The sequence below is a fragment of the Cyanistes caeruleus genome, chromosome 7 (genome assembly GCF_971803275.1).
Source record: "Cyanistes caeruleus chromosome 7, bCyaCae1.hap1.1, whole genome shotgun sequence".
In the NCBI taxonomy this organism is placed as follows: domain Eukaryota; kingdom Metazoa; phylum Chordata; class Aves; order Passeriformes; family Paridae; genus Cyanistes; species Cyanistes caeruleus.
In genome coordinates this window covers 6,964,503-6,980,352 of record NC_141707.1, presented here as the reverse complement: position 1 = coordinate 6,980,352, position 15,850 = coordinate 6,964,503, and the positions used below count along the sequence as shown (strand labels likewise).

At 44.0% G+C, this 15,850-nt stretch overlaps 1 long non-coding RNA gene across 1 annotated transcript; it reads left to right on the top strand.

Moving 5' to 3' along the window:
• The first annotated feature begins 20 nt into the window (after positions 1-20).
• On the top strand, positions 21-8,782 carry LOC111931876 (uncharacterized). The gene is made up of 2 exons (XR_002865796.2): positions 21-472; positions 1,281-8,782. It is a non-coding gene; the product is annotated as an uncharacterized LOC111931876 (long non-coding RNA).
• The last annotated feature ends 7,068 nt before the right edge of the window (positions 8,783-15,850 follow it).

The following is a 15,850-nucleotide window of genomic DNA, read 5'->3' as shown; positions in this document are numbered from 1 at the left end:
GGGCGGGCGCGCGCGCCCTCAGGGCACGGCCGCGGCCCCTCAGGGCGGGCCGGCGCCGGGCACCCCCCGCACCCCTTAGGCAGCCGCTGCCCAGGGGCTCCCGCCGGCCGGGCGGAGGGACCGGCGGAGTCATGATTCAGCACTTCTGTTTATAAGCGGCTGGGGGGCGGCCGGGCTTATCGCTTAATTAAACATTCACGGCCGATATGAATGGAGTTCCCGCGCAGAGACGGTGCGGGTGCGAGTAAAACCTCTGCGTGCCGTCCCGCGCCGCTCCCGAGAAGTCGGTGTGCCGGGAAAAGTGTAAAAATGGGTATTGTTGACCTGAGGGAAATCCTCGCGCTGCCCTGCAGCCGAGGCTGAAGGAATGGCCCCGAGTATTTCCCACAGCGAGGGCACATCCCCACACTGAGGAGAAACCCCCACAGACCCACTCCGGGGCTTGACACAAACCCCCCCGAGTTGTCTGAGGGTGAGTGCTTGATGTGCTTCCTCACAGAAGTTTTCTCTGCTTTCCACAGGTCCCGGATCAGATGCAGCAGCATTGTCCTGCTCTCTTTTTGAACTGCTGGGGCTGGTGACCCTGGTAATACCATCATTAGGTGCCAGAGTTCACGGCCCATTGAGAAGCTGAGGTTGTGTCTATCATGCATGATATGCATGGACGCGATGAAATTTCAATGTGCAAAATTAAACGAGTGAGCACTAGAAATCATCGGGATTCAGGCTTATTCACCCTTGAGCCTTTTGAGCCAACAGAGCAACTGATAGGAATAATGGAAGAGTGGTCCTTGATTTTCGTTGGTACCAAAGGAGAGTAACACGTGTATTTTGCCACTGAGTTTCAGACAAACACTGATGGAAGTACCATCATCACTGCATACCCACATTCTTTGTATATCAAAGGCTCTAGGTACTGGAAAAATTTGCTTTGAGGCAAAGTCTGAACTACAAAATCTTGAAGCAAAAGCCTTAACTCTTGCTGTCACTGCACACAAGCAGTGTGTCTACCATTGCTAGAGACAAGCTAAACCCCAGGTTTTATTAGCACTGCCACTTCACATCAGATGAGATTCTGCTCTGTAGAATAGCAGCAGAGCCACCCAACCCTGAGAAGAGGGAGACAAACCCCACTTTGGAAAAGACACTAAATGATTCAGCCAGCCCAAGACACTAAAGTTAATTGACAGCTCTCTCCCCAACACCACAAATTTGAGCCAATTAGTCATTATGCCACATCTGTGAAGTGGGTTTAACTTAACTCTTTTCATTTTGCATAGGAAGAAGGCAGAAAGGTCAAGGGACTGGCCACAGAGAGCACTCAGAGCTGAGCCTAGAAAGCAGACTTCGTGTTTCCCACGCCTACGTATCGACAACTAGACTTGGCTTGCCTACACCAGAAAATAGACTGGCATAGCTGGAGCTGGGTAATTATACCGTAACAGTTTATGCCGGAATAACTCTCCTTGTGGACACTCTCCTCCAGATGGAAAGTGACTTCCCAAAAGCTGTCCAAATGAATTCACTCAACAGCACAGTTTTGTCTTCCCCCTCCCCCCCCCCGCCCTTTCCCTCTTCATTTTGGGGGGTAAAAATTCCTGAGATATGGGTCTCGGCAGCATTTTGAAGCCTTTGATCACTTTTACAGACCATTAAAAGCGGGGACAAATGCAAAACATGTCATTGAAATGCTACAAGTCTTGTTGTCAAGATTTTTATGGTGCTTTTCATCAAAATGTTGAAAACTGAAAGCTTCCAGCTGGCTCTCCATGCAGGTAATAACTTAATAGCTAACAGCTTTTCTCCCAAAGCTCCTGGAACCTGCCTGAGCCATGGAAGCTGATGGGAAAATCCAGACCCATCCTCTACAGTAAATATTTTCTGGGGTTTTTTTAATCCTGCTGCTCTGCAAGCCTCTGAAACCAAATGAAGCTCTGAAAACAAGGAGGAGTGACCAAGGGAAAAGTACAGGGAAGGGAGTAAAATGACAGGACTTGGCTTTGTAAATCAGCTAACTCCAAGGGCTGCAGAGATGAGCACATCCTCACTACAGCAACACGGGGCTGAATCACTGTTTCAAGGCAGACCTTGGCTCTGGGCTCTAGCTCACAGTGATTTACATTGCCCAGCTCAGCAGAGCTGCTGTGGTGATCTTGATCAAGTGATGGCTTGGGGATCAAGGGAGCCAGATTCACATCCAACAATGACCAGAGGTCCTCCACATGATTTTGGCCAAGCCATTATTGCCCTGCGTTTTTCAGCTCTGCATTTCTGAAACAACAATTAATGCACTGAGAGCTTCTCTTCTGCCGAGCAGGATCCCAAGAGCAGTTCTCAGCTTTGCCACATTACAGAGGTCCCTCTGGCACACCTCTGAAAGAGCCATTCCTGGAGCTCCTGGGAGCCCCTTCCCATTGCCATCCACAGGATGTCAGCCCTGCCTGCCCTGGGACAGTGTCCTGCCACACAAGTCCGGCTGTCCCCAGGATCAGAGGCTGTGCCAAGAGCCACCTACTCAAGAGCTCTGATGTCCTCCTTGGCATTTGTTCAGTTTCCCCGAGCCTTGGTTCCCCTCCTGTGTGCTGGAGATAACAGAGCTCCCCGGTCTGACAGGAGAGTTTAATTTCTCATCATTTGACAGCAATATGCTTTGATAGGTTTGATAGGCTCAGCCTACTTTCAGCTAAATATTTAACCATTTTACCTATATATATGTGTGTGTATATGCACAAGCACGTGCGAGAATTGTTACTCAAAAACCTCCATCAGGCTTTTTATGTAAATTCTGGTTTAAAGTTTCTAATTTCCCTTTTTTTTTATATGCTTGTATAAGGTCAAGGTGCTCTAGGAGTACACTCCCAAAACTTTCTATTTGGCATTCACGTAAATAGTAGCTCAGCACAGCGTAAGCTCCAGCCTTATGTACACTTAGCAAATTAAAAAAGACTGATGTGCCACACTGTTGCCTTGGACAGCCCTGAGCATGGCAGAGCAGCAGACCCCTGCATCAGCTCTCTTGCTGTTGGACTGAGCACTCTCTTCCCTTCCCATAGAAGGGGCACTTTGAAGACAAACTGGATCCAGTCCCAATATACTTTGGAGAGGACAAACACAGACCTTTCTTTACTTAACTGTGCGTTGGGCAATCTAAAAACCATATAAGCACTAATCTATTTGTTATTCCATCTCCTCCTCTTCCCTACAATGAAGCCCTGTTTTATGCTTATATGTATCAATTAATGGACCTATAAAGAAAATAACGAACATCCTTGAATACCTTCTAAGCATACTCTATTAATTTTAAAAGGGATGCAACATACTGTTCCCCCTGTATTTCACCAAGATAAAAGCCTATAGATTAATTCCTGTTAAAACAGTTGGTATTTTCAGGACATGCAGATGTAATTTATGGAGAGGCATAATACTCATATTAGCTCAAAGGCCACAGAAACTGTAGATCTGTGTCTGTTACTGTAGTTGTACAGGCATTCATTGTACAGAGAGCAGTTGAAAAGGCAGAGTATGTAATCTGAATACTAAATTTGTGAATAGTTTCTCACTTGGGCTGGTTAGGCTTTTCAAGCGCAGCGGATGCTTTGTGGGGGACTTTGTAAAACATTCCGCTAATATATCACATGGTTCCTGTATTTTCTTCTCTTATCTTTACTGTCAGAGCTTTATTCATGAAGACACAATATTTGATTCTTTAAAGGGCACCAGCTCCTGCTCTGTGCTCTCCACCTGAATTCAGTGTGCTCCATGTGAGACTATTTTTATAACAAATACTTCTTCCTTTCTGTATAAAGTGGACAACTTTAGGTGTGTATAACCCAGAAGTATACAAGAAACAGATCTTTTCCCTCACCCTCACATATTCCAATTCTTATATCCAAGTTACTTGGAAAATAGTGTTATATTTTCTTTTTTTTATCCTCTGTGATAAAAGTGTACAGATTTTGTCTTTTATTATAGAGATATAAATGTATATGGATATTTCATTTATGAGGAAGGGAAATTCTAAAGTGTCCTAACAAAATTTAATTATGACACAAGCTACTAACAGAGAATCCTTGAGCCTGGGATCATTTTTATTCGTTGCTTGTACAGCACCTAGCACAATGAGGATTTATGCATGACCTAGCTTCCCACTTAGTACTTCAACAAAAATAAGAATTAACCCTTGCTCTGCTTATGTCGGGAAAACACAGTACCAACAGAATTATATACATCCCATACTGCACAGAGAGCACCACAGAATTATGAAGCAGCCAATACAGAAGTGTTCTGGATCTGTTTAAATTACTGGAGCTGCTGGAGGCGTTTAGGCAGAGAGACAATTGTTACTCAATCTAAAACTTGGCAAAATGACAGGTGTCAATTATGTTGAGTATTGCAAAGGACCAGGGAACATTCAATGACAAATGACCAGGCTCACAGCTATGCAACAGCTGAAAATTTGGTGGAAATGGAGTTCTTCCACTTCTCTATGACAGGATTACCATGAATGTTGAATGTGAAAAGGTCAAAAGTTGCCATTTGGGTTTGAAAGGGCTTCAACACAGAAGACTTCTATTGAATTTGGCTATGAACATCGTGGGAGCAGGTCTTGTAGGGCTTCCAACATTGACCTGCTGGGTTCAGCCTGCTCTGTTCATGCTGGGTGAAATACAAACCAGATACAGCTACCCAATGCATACATTTCTGTACTTGGAAAGAGTTTCTACTGCAGCTCTTTAAAGCTTAGCAAAGAATTGAGGAATAAGGACATTTTTTCATCGAATCCAGCCTGCCTGTAAGTGCACAGCTATGGTCAGTGGCTTCCTGGGGCCCAGGAGCCACAGGGGTGCACCAGGCCAGCCTGGCAGGAGCCTCAGCAGCCCAAGGTCCATCCCACAGCACCCAGGCCACAGATGAGGGCCAGTCTAACCAAAACCCCCTGATTTTCAGGCAAAATGAGGCTGCTGCTGAGGCAGCTCAGAGTTCAAGCCAAGAAGTCAGTCTGCAGGCCAGGAACAGCAGGGGCCATGGCTTGCCAGGGGCACAGCTAGGAGACCAGCCCTCCTCAAACAAAGCCCAGGCTCTGGGGCTGAGCTCAAATGAGCTCCTGACTCATAGGAGTATGAGTGAAGGCCCTAGCTGAGGCTGATCAGGGTAATTTAGGTCTGTTAGTGCCAACCCCACTTGAACTCTGAATAATATGGAACAACAAGGAAAGTAATAGTTGACCTGGGTGAGGTCATGACCTCATTAAGTGAGGTTGTCTCACTCACTGATTGTGTACACTCTCACTTCGCAGGAGCTAGTACAAAATCATTGAATCATTTAGGTTGCAAGAGACCTCTAAGATTGAGTCCAGCTGTTGCCCCAGCTCTGCCAGGCCCACCACCAGCCCGTGTCCCCAAGTGCCACCTCTCCATTAGTTAGGTGTCCCCCTCCTGCTTTGCTGGAAGAGCGGTGCTGTGCATGAGGGGTGTAACTGGTGCGTTGAGCTCACATCACACCTTACCTAGCAGGAGCTTGCAGATCTCCCTGCAAGTTAAACAGGCTGTTTTCCCTGTTTCTACTTGGGTGGTTGCTGGGCCTTTCTTCAAAGCACCTGAAGGATGTCCTGTTTAATCATTTCAGTCCTCACTCACCACATTTCCAAAAACAACACACCACCCCTGTTCAGTGTGCATAGCTACAGAAAAGTCAGTATGAATCTACAGGAACATACTTTACCCTCATTAGTTCTTGTTCCTCTTCCTTCTCTGCTTTTCCAGTATCAAGCCAGCGCTTGTAGAGAGCCAGAAAGAGGCTAGGTCACTAAAACTGGTTTCTGTGGATGTCAGGGACTGAACAGGTAAAGCATCTTTCAGCCTGACAACAATTCCTGCAGGTGTGTGGCTCTGCAGTCTGACCTGATTTAGGGGCTGGGCACAGCAAGTCCCAGGTCAGGGATTAGTCAGCCCCCTCCGAGCTGTTCAGCACCAGGCATGCACTCAGTAGGAGCAGTGCAGTGTGAAGGATCACAACTGCACTGAGCACTGGGGGTGAAAAGCTGTCATACAAACCAGTCTGTAGATCCTTGTAGAAACGGTGTGTCATGGTCTAATGAAGTCAGAACATGAAATAGTCTGAGAAAACAAAAACACCCGGCCCTCCACCTCCAGAAGAGGCACAGCTGAGCCAAAGGCTGACACTGTCATCTCAGAGATGAAGGACAGCCTGGGGCCTAGGTCAGATTCTGGATTGTGGGTGACTAGCTTACAATACTTTGCTTTGGAGCAGGATATTAATTTCCCCTCCATTTATAAGGGCTGTGCTGCCATAGGCTCCTTGCTTAGCCTCCTATTCCTCATCTGCTTCTAGAGTCCACGGAAAAGACTGATGTGTCCATTTTGCAGTTCCAAGCACCAAAATTAGATTCCAGCTTGTAGTCACTCTCCAGAGGAGCATTTCTTTCTCCAGAGACTACAGAGAGAGGTTGTGTTTACCATCTGGCTAAATTAGTTCCTTACAGTGGGTGAATATCCCTGTCCATACCTCTGTTCTTCACTGAGGAAATAAAGCTGATGGTCCTGCTTCTCCTCTGTCAACTGTGCTGAGAATTAGCAACATTCCAGGGGCAGGGACTTGGACACAGCTGGGATGGAGCCTTGCCAGTGGGCAAAGGGACATTTTAAAAAGGGGATTTTATGCCTCCTTTGTGCTTGTAAGCAAAGTGTCATCCTAGAAGTGTCCTGGGGCTTGATTGTGAAAAGAGACACCTGAAATTAACTGGCCACATAATCAGCTTTAAGGGGAGCTAGGTTAACTTTGATTAACTGCAAATAACAATTTAGATCATAAAAATAAAACATTAGCATCTTTTTATGCTCCTCTTAGCACTGCATGAAACAACATGTGACCACAGCCTTTAAAGCTGCATGTTAACTTTTACTGCAAAGCTTTGCTCTGTCTCACTCCGGTAGCAGAGCTGACAGAGTGCTCCACAGCCCTTTTCAGGAGACTGATTCTTTTACTGGTATAAGACCTCTTCCTTTTCCAAAGTTTTATTTATTATTCTTATTTTACTTGTGGAAAGGAATAACATTTCTCTACATCCAGACATTACCCACACATAACTGTGCAAGCAAAGAAAACATAACTTCATTTTTGTGGTTTGAAAATGCCTCCTTTTTCCTGTTTATTTTTTTTGTTTTTAACAGGGAGGCGTTTCTATTTTTTACTTCTCCTTTGGTGATATAAATCAATGAACACATCCTTTGGTCTCTATATTAAAGAGATAATCTTTTGCTCCCGGCTACATATGTGGTCATTTTCTTTTGAGATGTGTTTCTCTTTCTATTTATTAGTAACTTGAAGGGATTCTTCCAAATAAAATTCTGGGTGGTGGAATGATGACTGAAGGAGACATTATTTTATCAGGTATCTCTTCTTCAATGCACAGGCCTGAGCTTATACCACTAACATGAACAGATTCCTCCTACTGACCTCCACTGAAAAGACTCCATATAAAATCTAAAAAAGTAAAAAATAAAAGGTACAAATTTTACAGCATTATGAACAAGGACACAAATAGAAAAAACTTTTTCAGATATTATCATCATCTTTGTCTTTAAAATTACTCTCCTCATTGCTTTTGCTGGTTTATTGCATCCATACTCTGGTAAGGAGTGTTATTCTCAGATCAAGACTTTCTCATGCCAAACACTCACAGAGTGGATTAAGAGGTCCTATGGAAGCCCGAGGTCTCAGTTTAATCCTTGCATTATAAAGGCAAATGCTTTTCTTCGTGGCTTGCTGCTGGTTTGTTGAGCTGGTTTTTAATTCAACAAAGGTATAATTTTACATTCAGCTCTGAAGTTCCATTAAAAATAGCTGTTGAAAAAGATCCTTAAAATCAGATGATGTTTTCCATGGAAATTTTATCCAAACTAACTATAGGTCCTTAATGTTGGCTGGATCTTTAAGTGATTTCTGCACTATACTGAGTTAGCTTAATTGGCTGGCAACAAAATCACAGCCCTCCAGTGAGGTTATCCAAGAAGGCTCATGCGAGACTTCTGCACATTTACACATATGACCCTTTAAAAGAAAGCATTTGTCTGGCTGTAGGTGGTGGCTTCCTCTTTTGTAAGACAAAAGAGCTCTGTTGAAAACCCTCATTTACTTGTCATTGCCCTAAAATCAGAGATACCGAAAGGGGAGAACTGGCTTGTCTAAGAATTACTGCCTGTGACTGCTCTTAAAGTAGACAGAGCTATGAAAAAACAGAATACCAAGCTGTGGGGCTGACCTCATATTTCTCCATGGGAATGGTTTTTTCCACTGCCTTCTTTAAAAGGTGGTTTCTTACTTTAGATAAGTGAAGCTCCATCAGCTGCTTCATAGAGCAAAACTGACACCCACTGGCCACCCCCAGTACTTGAAATATTTTGAGCTATCGAGCAGTCCTGGCTTCAGGGCAGAGGAGGACAAAAAAGAGGTGGAACAACCTCCCAGCTCACCTCAGCCCTTCTTCCTTACAGTGCATGACCTCGGCTTTGTCAGTGGTAGCCCCAAAACCCCACTGCCACAAAGTGGGGAGACACATGATGCTACACCCGGGCTCCCTTTGGCTCTTCAGCGACTCCGTTGTAAAAACTCCTTTTACATGACAAATGTCAGGGCTCCCATCCCTTTCTGTTTGAAGCTGGACCAGCTTAACTGACCATTCTTTGCCCTGAAATACAGGCTGATGTTTCATTTGATCAGTCTCAGGCTTGCTGTGCCCACGGTCCACCACACTTCCCTGCATCAGCTCTTTGCAAGCGCCCATCCGTGTGCTGGTGGCCACTCAGCCAGACTTACTCAGCTGTGCTCTGGCACAGATCTGTCTCTAATGCATCCCAAATTTCTCTGCAGGATCCTCTCTCCTCCTCACACCCCAGTCACTGGGGGGTTATTATCAAGGCTCGCAAAGATGATGTTTCCTGTGCGTTGTGCGAGGCAGTGTCTCCTCCTGCCTGCCTGTCACAGCACAGGCCAGAATTGCACTGGCATTTAGACATCTATTTTTCAATGGCATCCCGTGTTTGTATCTGATCTGCTATCCACCTAGCCACTTCCAATGGGCCTTTTAAGTAGCTCCTACCTACCAAATATCTTTGATTTAGATTATATTTGTCTTCTCATGGAGAACTTAAATTTCCCTTGAGATTCAATCTTATTTCCTCCTCATGTCATATATATCATCATGTTCTACTCTCTGCTATTACTCTCTGCTCTTGTCTGGGCTTTGAAACTCTTTTCCGCTCTCTTATATGTTACTGATTTCATATACTACATAATACCCTACATGGAACATGTCACTGAGCTGAAGGGTACATTATTACATTTTATGTAACCAGCACAGCTTTTATACCTGCGTGATCAGTTTGCACTTCAGCTATTTTAAACATCCTGGTAGTACATTATCCAAAATTTAAAGCATGGTATCTCAACAGCACCGTCCTGTTTCTTATCACAGCTTCCAGACAGGTTATGGCATTAGACAGGGAAGAGGTTTCTTTAGCACTGAGCAGCTTCATCCATGCACACTCTTCCTGCCTGGGCTGGATCAGCCTCAAGGGATATGGGAAACAGGGTCAAACTGTGCTCTCTCTTTCTGAGCACTTTCAGATCATCCCAAGCCACTCAAATATTTTAGTTTTTTTAAATCCCTCACACAGAAATTAAGAAGTCAGAAACTCTGACTTGATTTTACAGTTCTCCTTTTAGCTTTTAACTTCTCCAGGCAAGCATCCACTGTCTTAGAGGAACTCAATGAAGTTATTTGATGTGACATTATTGATGACACATTATTTCATGATGTTTGATAGTGGGTTAATTAATAAATTGAGGACAACGTGTGACAGCTACCTCTCTAAGCGAGGGGCAGAGTGTTACTCTGTATTTCCCTAGTGCCATACATATCCACTTCAACAAATTCTTCTCTCCTGCAGCCTGACTTCAGGACAGGCTGCATGGAGGCTGGGAATCCTTAGGGAGAGCACAAACATCCCCGGACAGTGCTGTGGGGGGAGCCCACTAAAGACTTTAGGGACACTCATTGCATCCAGCATCACTATTATATATTAAAATAGCATCACTATTATATATTATAATAGCATCACTATTACAAGGGAGGAGGATCCCACCCCGAGTTCCCAACTCCAGGGCCTGGAGCATTAACCTTTCACAGAGGTCCCTGAGGGACAAGGAAGACAACTCCTTGGCCCAGGGCTGTGTGGTGCCCCAGGATTCAGGAGCAGTGAGGAATGAGTGGGAAGGACAGTCCCACCCAAGCACAGACACAGCAGGTAGGGCTGCCGGCTTCAGCCGAGTTATTACAGAGAGTGCCAACCTGTCCCTCGCGGTACAAATATTCTTTATTGCATCTCACTTCAGCTTCTGGTCTTGCCTGAATTATGGTTTCTACCAAACTACAATGTGCAGCCTCATGGTCAGAGGTTGAGGTTGTTCCTTGGAGAACAAGGAGCCTGTTCATGCCCCGATGTCACCGTTGCCAGGTTTAGCAGCCACCGCTGGGACAGAGGGGACACCCCAAGCTCTGTCCAGAGAGGGGGTAACATTTAACACCAAACTGCAGCAGAAGAATCAGGACTTGGGAAGTCAGGGTGGGATCTTCCTCCCTTGCTTTCTTCCTGCAGCAGTAACACATTAAAATAATATCAAGCTGCCGTATAAATGGCTGGTGGCAATGCATCTTTTATTGATTTTCCCTGCTTAAAGCTTAGCCGTGATTTCAGGCATGCAAAAATGCATAACATGAGAACGATTTGTCTGCAAATTGCTCTTTATGTTAAACAAGGAAGGGAAAAAAAAAAAAAGATGTTCAATAAAAATCCTGGGATTTTTAGACTATTTCTTAAGGTAATCATGGGGTTGTGAGAATGCAGGTAAGTCCCCACCCCAATTCATGCCCACACAAATGATGGCACTTTCTCTGCTGACTTCTGTTTGAAAATCATTTTCCTTTTTCAGACTAGATTTGTCTCTATATAGTGGGACTCCTAAGGGAAAATTGTTGATATAGATGAACCTTGTGCTGTTTGGCTTTCAAATTTCACTTCTCAAAGCAATTTATGAAAAAGGACGCACCCCATCACCCACCTGAGTATTTGCTTATTCAAAGTCCACAAAGAGGGATAATGTGCTCCATTTGGGAACTGCACACAGGAGCCCTCAGCAAACTGACATCAACACACCTGAAGGTTTGGGTATTGAGAAGTCCCTCAGAGAGGGACATCATGGAGACCATCCAAAGTCACCTATCCATGTATTTCACTGGGATCACACCTGCATGGAAACACTCCCCAGCCAGTCAGTGCTGCTGGGCAAAGATTAATCCCATATCCCATATCCTATATCCCATATCCCATATCCCATATCCCATATCCCATATCCCACCTTCCATTCCCACATCCCATATCCCATGAGCTTATATGCACTCACCTGCTGGCTGAGTGTTCAGCCCTGCTGACTTCCCATACCTTTGCTGGGATAGCTCAAAATCTACACAGAGATCCAGACATCCAGTACAATCCAGACACACTCTGTAAGTGATATGAATTCAGAGGGAAAATCCCAGGAGCCAGTTTTAACAGTGTTTTTAACGCAACCTTGTTTATAGACTCACAAGCAGAATTTCTATCATTTTACCAGCTTTTTCTCTCTTGTGAGACAAAGGCTCGTCTTTTACTTTGATAACTAAATACTGTAGATGTGGCTGGGGTTTTTTGTCCTATTCTTTCAGTGTTCCTTTCAGTGGAATGAAATATATAGACTTTTTCCTTTCAATTTTCATGTTTAGGTCTCAATTCAGCAGAGTACTTAAACCAATATCTTAATTTGAATTTAGCCCTTTTTTTTCCCATCCAGAAGCTAAATGAGCTCTGTAAGTGCCTCTTCCAGTTTAAATTAACCTTCCCACGCATATTAATAGTTACAGTACTTATATTTCCTGCAAGAGTCTCCCATGACCATCACAGAACAGAAGGGCTGAAGGTTCTTATAATCCACATATGCAAGAAGCAAGGACAGAGCAGAAAGAGCAATATAAAGTGCAGAAAAGAGCTGGTTTCCAGTGGATTAAGAATTTTTTGTAGTATCCCAGCTATCAGGGAGAGACTTCAAGGGAAACTGCGCTCATCCCAATTTTTTTGCCCTTCATGAATGTTTAAAATCCATCACCAATTTCCAGTCTTGCAGTGACTACTGTGTTTTGGTTGTTTTCATTTTGTCTTTAAAGGTTATTAGAAAAATAAATACTCTGATCAAAGGGTTCTGTGGAACTGCAGCTCGAGTTCTACCTTTTTATAAATAATGGGAGCACAGAGCCGAGGCACAGCCAGCACGTGGCTGGGCTATTTATTGCTTTTCTCTGGGGCACCATTTATCTTACAGCCACTCCAGTTTGCTTTTGGAAGCGTGTCTGAGTGTAACACTTGCACAGGCACATTTTGAAAGCTGGCTCTGATAATTTACGTACTTTGTCTTAGGCACCTTCCAGATCTTGTGTTATTTTTAAAGCTTCTCTTAGCACAAAGATGTTCCCCATTTTCACTGAAACAAAACAGGGGGGACAAAAAGACCACCTGCAACAAATCTAAAGGAAAATATGCCTAGATGGAGAATAAAATTTCAATCACATCACTCTCTACATCATATTAGTCTTTTGGGCCACAACTTACTCCGCTAAGATCAAAAAAAAAGGGGAAATTTAGTATAAACTACTATAAATTTGTCACAATCATTAGTCCAGAGTAGAAAGAGTAGTTTTCCAGAAGAAAACAAACCAGCTCTGCAAGTTTAATGTAGTGAAGGCATGTCCTTTACAATATACCTTGACACATAAAAAAATGTGGAATTTGATAGAACCTTTTCCATCAAAACTCTGAACTGTTGGGTTTTTTCCCTCCATTTTTATTTCTGCCAGTCAAACTTGAAAAATGTCCACCTGAACTGAAGTTTGCTACTTTTGGAAACATATTTCATGATTTGGAGTCCTCAGTGTTCTCAAGAAAAAACCAAAACAAACAAGTTGGTGAATGGGAATTAATGAACTGGCAATTTCTTTTTTAGATTCAAATTTTATATTAAAAAATTATTAAAAGTCTTTAGCTAGTTGTAATCTTTATTCTTGCTGTTAATCCATAGCTGAAGGCATGGCAACAGAGGGAGGAGAGGACAGAAACAAGAAGTGCTCAGCTAAAGCTCTGTGAAAGGAAAACATGTGGAGATAACTAAGGAATAATATTTTCTTACTCTGATCAAGCTCCCAAAAAAAAAATCACAATCAGTGATTTTTTTAACCACAGTATTTACCAAACTAAATCAAGGCTACACACAAACACCAGGGTTTTTCCAGATCATTTTTTCTCTGTGTATTTTACCCCCCCACACTAACTCAAGTTCACAGGGCTGAGCATGAGCAGTTCCCAACAAGTGGCCCTTGTGCACAAGGAATTATCATATTTCTGGCCATTTTTCTGTTTGCCTACCTATGCCTATTTGTTTCAGGGTGCTGTAAGCAGGTTTTGGCATTGCAAAGGCCACCTTATCACGGTTTTGATAACAGTCCAGGTTATTATTTTGTGTAAAATCTGCTGCTTCTCAGCAAGGGGATACACATTAACATTTGCACATCTACACCTTGGGGAGCCTGGCTACCCAAAATTAACGATGCATATTTTTAGGTGAGCTCTTTTGAAAGACCAAGAGCAGATGAGGAACTGCAGAAGTTGCCTGTGCTGTTGCATGTGTTTGCAGGGGATCTCTTGGAACCCTCCCGAGGCAAAACACACTCCACATCTTCCCACTACCTCAGCTCCCAGTGCTCTCCAGAGCCCCCTGTGTATGGCATCCATCCTTCCCAAGCTCTCCACCATCCTCAAAACCCCCAAGCAGGGTTCCAATCTCCTCTCTCAAACCCGGGGAGGCGTGGGATGCCTGCCCTCCTCCCCAGCCTGCAAACTTTCCCCAGTAAAGGTTACAGAGCCAGCACGCGAGGGGTAATTTACACAACAACCCCCAAAACTTTCCACTACGCTTGAACTTTCTGCTCTCTGTGGTAAAGGGCAGAAGAGTTTGATGTTTATTATCAGTTTTTCCTATTGTCATTGCAGAGTGATCGCAACTGCCGTGGCACAGCACTGCACAGCTGCTCTTTGAAAGCACTGGGGGTGGCGGTTGGGCAGCATTTGTGCAGCTCAGTAATTAACAAACCCCTGGCTTTACTTCCACAGTGAAACAATACTTCAGAAGTCACCACAGAACACACCAGAAAGGGTTTAAATCATAAAGGGGGAAAAAAAAAGGCATCATAAAGATCAGGGCAGAGTTTCAGCACCTCACTTTGGGCATGGTAAAGTTTAAACTCAAGGGAAAATTCCGCTGATGGGAATGAGGCAAGAGATTCCCAGGTTACACATTGCACTGTTCACTGAGGCTCTGGACTAGAGACACCTGAGCTGCTTGGGTCCCCTTTTGTTCTCCGTTTGTCCACCCTAAAGCCTGATTTTCCTCTCTTTTTTTTTTTTTTATTCATGCTGCGTTCTGTTTCATTAAATGTTTATGACCCTATTACAGGATACAGTTTTAGATTACTATAATAAAAGGGAGTTGATAAAAGTTCATTATCTGTGGTGGCAGAGAAAGAATAAAACCTTACACCTTCAAGTTTGTCAATAACATTGGTTGTAATAACCTTTTTAAAAGCCAAAGTGTGCACACACACATACAAAAAAAAACCCTGAAAAACCAAATTCACTGTTACTGAATTCAACATCAGGACATCACCACTGGAAAGTGGCATATCAAGCAGAACTTTACTAAAGCCACCATTCTTTGCCATTGCATTTATTATTTTGGGGCAACACCTTTTTATTCCCTGTGTTATTATGGTGGGAAGTGGATGGGGAGTAAAGTACAGGAACATCATCTCAGCAAGGACAAATCTATACCTGAGCTGGGGTGTGGAGCTCAGAAATTCCTGTGGTCTTTTCCTTTAAAAAAGAAATTGCTGGTACTTTAATCATTTATCAGAAAGAAGAGAACGTTTGTTTCAAAGGCACAGAACGAGGACTTTAAAATTAAACTCTGCTTATTTTCGGCTTCTGAGGGAATGCAGAAGTACCAAGGATTTTAAGATCTTCAGGGATGTTTTAGTTCCTTTATGTTCCACGGGTTAAAAAATAAATAAATCTCTTTTCCTCCTTCTTGCCAGGTGTACAATAAGGGACATTCTGATAAAACTCGGTCCTCAGATTATAGTTTTATATAAAAAATAATAAAATATACCAATGCAAAAACACTGTATTAACAGCTCCTGGAAAAGACTCCCTTCTACTCCTCCCACGACACTTTAGGAGTCTCCTTTTGTTTAGAAGACGAGTTTGGCTGGGTCGTGCAGCACTGATGGTGAATCACCTACCGCTGGACCAAAGCACAAACTCCCCATGGGATGCACTGCACATCCCCATTGTCTGGGGCCATGGGAAAGGGGTCCCAGATGCAGAGCCTGGAATTCCTGCAGGATTCAGGCTCCAGCATCAAAGGGGCACAACCAAGGACAGGCAGAGGGAGGAGGGAATTGTGCTGCCAAGGATTGGGGAAGGTTCCTGCAGAACTGGCTGTGTCACGTGCTCCAGAACATTTGCCCAACACCAACCTGGAGGAGCATACTGGGCATGAAAAATAGATCTTGGAGGGTCCTTTGAAAGCAGATGGCTGGCTGAGGTACCAGTCACCCCAGAGCTCGGGGCCAGCCAGCCTGGCTGCAGAGAGCTGCACAGAAACAGGAGGTGTTTCCTGCACCAGCTCC